The following is a 5,132-nucleotide window of genomic DNA, read 5'->3' as shown; positions in this document are numbered from 1 at the left end:
CATCCACGTCTCCAAATATGTACATGTATCGTCCAGCAACTAGAGGAAGCTCTAGTTCAGGCCGCTCGTTGGGACCATTGAAAGGATCATAGCTGTATCGAGCTATGAACGCTCGCAGCTCCGCCGGTTGTTTTCTCATAGCTGCCAGGACGATGGCCTCCTTGTGTGCAGCCCCGTTAGCCTGGCGCAGCCTGGAAATGCTACGGTTGGATCTTTCCTTTTCCAGCCATTCAAGTTCCTGAAGTAGCTGCTGGTGTTGCTCATTTAGCTTCTGATACCAAGCCAGCTGGGCTCAAAACAGTTGCAGGGTTTCTTGGTGTTCCTCTTCTGCCTGAGCCCTCGGCAAACACTTGCCTTGCTCTTCCTTCCTCTGGAGCGCTAACTTTGTCTCCTCAAGTTCCTTCCCCAGCTGTTGACTCCTTTCTGCCATTTCTCTCATGGCTTCCAGTTTGCGCTCTGCCTCTTCCAGCTGGGTTTGAAGACAGACCTTCATTTGGATGGCAGCATCTCGCTCCGCTGCCACCCGCGCCAGTTGCCCTTTCAGGTTGGCATTTTCAGCTCGAACGTGTTCTGTCAACCCACCTGCCCTAGGAGGCAAGCATTTTCTTCAGCCAGGCGGGTGTTTTCATTTGTCACCTCTGAGAGCTGCACCTCTAACTCCTCACCAGTTTGGCTGTGGGTGCCCACATGATCAGAGGCCTCTTCACCTGCAGCCTCTTGGGCCTGAAGCTCCTCAGCTGCCTTCTCTGAGAAGTCATGCTGCTTGTCTTGTGCCAGCAAAGCTCCAGCAGGCTCTCCCATTTCTCCACCCCTCTGCTGAGGAAGTGATGCCGTGCACAGTTCCTCAGTGGGGCTTTGGGGGTGAGGAACAGCACCAGTGGGGCCTGGGTTAACAGGCAGGGTTCCGATGGGCCAGCCAGATGCTGGTGATACGGTCAGGGATGTCCTGGGCTGTTCCCTGCACCAGCGAGCCTCTGCACATCTGCAGGGGGCAGGGGCAGCTCCACACAGGGAGACCACCAGCAGAGACGGGGCTTTGTCCCTTGGGCTGCTGTGCACGCTGGCCCGGCTGTGAGCCCCTGTGAGCCTCAGCCCCCTGTCCCGCGGGTCCCACCCCACGTGTGATCCAAACTGAACGCCTGTCCTTTGTAGTGCCCAGAGCCTCATGTTTCGGGCCGAAATCCCCAGGTTTAGGGTCCAAACCCGCCTTTGATGACCCCCAGCCTTTCCTCAGGGCCCACAGCTCCATCCTGAGGCTCTCAGCCCTAAAGGTGGAGTTGGTTGCCTGGCAACCTCCCCCCAGCAGTCCCTGGGGAGTCAGTGGACCCAGGACAGCCAATCGCACTTGAGGAGGCGGGGGCAAGGCATGTGATCGATAGGTAACCCACCAGTCAAGGTTCGAGGCCTGCAGGAAAGGTGGCAAGAGTGCAAAAAGCCAGGCACAGTGCTGGGGGGGGGGGGGGGCAGTGTTGGTTGGAGGCGGGGCATGCCAGCTCCACCAATCAGAGCTGGCAATAGCAAAGCACACCAGTGACTGATAAGCCGCCTGCCCCATCACGGGATGGGAGGAGCAAGGGAGCAATCTCATGCAGCCAATCGGAGGAAACATCGCCTCAGGGGAGGGCGGGCAGCACACCGCAGCAGGCGGCCAATCACAGAGAGCATCACCTCAGGTGCACCTGGGCAGCCTGAGGCCTGGGGCCAGTCAGAGGCCGCCCTGAGGGAAGGGCGGGCCCCAAACCAGGGCACAGTGACAGCCGAGGGGACCAATCCGAGGCAGCACCGCCTCAAGGGAGGAGACTGACAGCCCTCCCCACCTGTGCTGCCCCATGTGAGAAGAAGGTGGGCTACGCCGGCCACCAGGCCTGGTGCTGGGGCCAGGAGTTTCCTTTAGGCACCTGCAGTGCCGAGGGCTCCGGCAGTCCTGGGAGCTGAGTGTGCCAGGCACAGGGCAAGCGACTGAGCTGGACGTTCTCCAACGGCAGGCATTTGTAGGAGGGGGGCTCGGAGGGAACCCATCTTGCCCTACCGCTGCAGGGGGTCGGGTCCAGGCACGCGGGAGCCCTGGCCCCCTGCACGTCGGGCTTTGCAGTGCCCTCACATGGCCTGAGCCTCCTCCCAACCGCACAGAGCTGCTCAGACCTGCTGCTAACTCCTGGTTCCCCGCCACTGACTTGCTGCTCGCACCGTAGGCAGTAGCTCCAAGGGGCTGAGCTCTGCCTGCCAGCCTGTTGTATTAGCCGGGACAACATCAAGAGCAACCACGGCAGCTGCTGAAGACAGGCTATTTACAGAGCATACTCTCCTCTGAGCAAATACAAGCCTAACTCTTGACACCCTGGTTCCCCCAGCAGCCCCCTCCTGCCCCACTCGTTGGAGAGGAGCAAGCTCTGGGCCAGGCGAGGGGCTGGTGGGAAGCTTGTGACACTGGTCAGGAGGTGAGGACCAGCTCCCACAGGGGCAGAGTGCCCCCAGGAGCCCCAGGCCAGCACGGCCCTACTCCTACAGCCGTGGTCCCCCAGGGCATGGCCAGGCTGCACCGTCCCACCGTGCCAGCCCACCTCCGTGGGAGGTGAGGGGTCCCCAGGCTCTGCCTGTGCATGGAGGGCTGGGAGGGGGCCAAGCTTGGGGTGCTGGGACCCAGATCTTGGGCTGTGGGACGTTCCCTGCTCTGGGAGCAGAACAGGCACCATGGGCGACTCACTCCGATGTGGCTGTCCCTGTTGCTGCTCTCAAAACTTCAGGCAGAAATCCCTCCAGAGGCCAGGACAAACCCCACCTCACTTGGGGTGTCCCCGCAATGGCCGGCAGATTTCCCTGCCTTCCCGCCATGGTCTGGCCCTATCGCCCTGAGCCCCAGGGAGCAGAGATGGGTGGGGGCCTTCCAGCAAGGAAGGAGGGCTGAGGGGAAGTCTGCTCATCCAAGGGCCGAAGGCTCTGGGACACACAGGGGCTTCCTCACCCATTGCACCTCAAGGTGAAGGGTGAGGGGCAGAGCACAGCTGGAGCCAGAGGAGCACAGCTGGAGCTAGGGCTGCCTGACTAGTCCGGGGGGTGGAGGGAGGAGAAGGAGTGGGGAGGGATGTCCATGACTGTTTCTGGGAATGCTGTCTCAGGCCCCAGCCTTCACCAGGGCCATGCCTCCCCGTGCCCCTTGCCTAAACTTCCCACCCCTTGTTATTGCCCACGCCGCTGCCAGCTGGTTTCCAAGGCTGGGCCTGGCAGAGGAGGGAGGAGAGTTGTGGTCGACCCTTTTTGCTCCTCAGGCTGGAGAATGACATCCTTAGCTGAATCAAGAGGGCAGATGCAGAGAGAGGGATGATACTGAAACAAGGAGTTTGGAGAGAGCTGTCTAAGCCCAAGGTCTGCAAGCAAGACTAGGGCAAGGCCTGCCTCTGGTGACTTGGCTTCCCAGGTCACTATGGGATGGAAGGGGACCTTCTGCTGAAGATCTCTCATGGACGGACGTCCCCACCGCAGACATGTAGAGCTCCTCCATGGGGGTTACTCCGGGTGCCTTGGTGGAGGGCAGAGGTGGCCCTAGGCCTGAAAGACCTAGATGAAGGGTGGACAGTGAGGGTTGTGGTGTTTCTCTTCCCAAGTCACCATTACGCGTGAGGAAGCTCCGCTTCCCTGGCAATGGCCAAACATCTGCCTGCCGTTGGGAAGCCCCAGGGAGCTCCCTTCGGGAGTCTCTGTGGCGCAATCGGTTAGCGCGTTCGGCTGTTAACCGAAAGGTTGGTGCTTCGAGCCCACCCAGGGACGCCTCTCCCCTCTTGCCTGCCTATGCCACAGCCTTCTAACATTTAAGGTCCCTTCCAACCCAAAGCGTCCTATGGCTCTAGAAAAAAACACAGGCTCTTCAGTCCCCTCAGCAAGGCCAGAGGAGGGAAAGAAAACTGATGGCAGCAGTTCCTTATTCTGATTTGCCTGCCCAGCTTGGGGAGCAGGGCTTAGCTCCCACCTGGGCTCAACCCACCACATAATTTGCCTTAGTTCTACTTTCACTAAAGACAGTAACAGTAGCGTGCTCTAAAAACATTTTTTCTTCTTGATGGTCCTAAGACTCATTTCTCTACTCTTAGTAAACTTAATTGCTTTAATGTTCTGCCTTTCACCTGACTTGATCCCCACCCACTGCTGCTTGTTCTTCTCCAGACTCCTGCCTTCAGGCACAAGGGCCTGGGACACCCCACCAGTATCAGTCCCCTGCCTAAGGAAAAGTCTTCTCTTTTGAGAGAGAAAAGAAGTCCCAGTCTTCCCAGGGACAGAGCTGGGAAGGGCTGTCTAGAGAAATTCTTTGCTAAAACTGTTTGAGGACCATGAGCAAATTCAAGTGATGGAAAATCCTGCATTTCTGGGCTTGGGGGGGTCCCCAGGGTGCTGCTGCGTCCCCAGCACATGTCCCCATGTCGCAGGAGACCTCTGTGAGGTCACAATGGTTGGGCTCTACATCTTCCTCCTGGGGCTGGTGCTGCCCCAGTTTCTCATGGCTTTTGCCTGGAGGAGCAGCGTGTCGATCCGGGGGATCCTGCTGCCCATGCGGAGGATGAGAGCGCTCATAGGTGAGGGGCTGGTGGGAGGTTGGGGTCTGATACGTGCTGGAGGCAGTGTCTGTCCCAGCCGGGTGCTGGGGGCTGCGTCCCCATCACCACTCATCCTGCTGCCAGGCACGTCCCAGAGGGTCCTGGCTCCATCCTCTCCCGGCCCTCCGTGAGGCAGCTGGGGACCGCTCAGAGGTGACTTGGGCTGGCCGGCTCTTGTCAGGGCTGCCCAGCCCCAGCCCTCCCGGCCTCTCCTTGCGGAGCCCATGTCCATCCCCTGGCCAGCTCAGGGCCCCTGTGCTGGACTCGCTCCAGCGCATTGCTGCCGTTCTGTCACTGAGGAGCCCAGAATGGGCCCAGTCCCCCAAGGTGGTCTTCCCACTGCTGCGGTGAGGGGAAGACTCCCTCCCCTCATCCCACTGACTTCCCTCTTGCCAGTACAGCCCAGCACAGGCTGTTAGTGCTGGGGCAGTCTGGGAAGATCCTCACCCCTCCCTGGTGCGAAGCCCTGCAGCCAGCAAAGCCTTTTCTTTCTTTTCTTGCAGCTCTCTGCCCATGCGTGCGTTCCCAGTCCAGACCTGTGCGTTC

This window comes from Harpia harpyja, chromosome 10, assembly GCF_026419915.1.
Source record: "Harpia harpyja isolate bHarHar1 chromosome 10, bHarHar1 primary haplotype, whole genome shotgun sequence".
Lineage (NCBI taxonomy): Eukaryota > Metazoa > Chordata > Aves > Accipitriformes > Accipitridae > Harpia > Harpia harpyja.
This window is presented reverse-complemented; position numbering follows the sequence as displayed.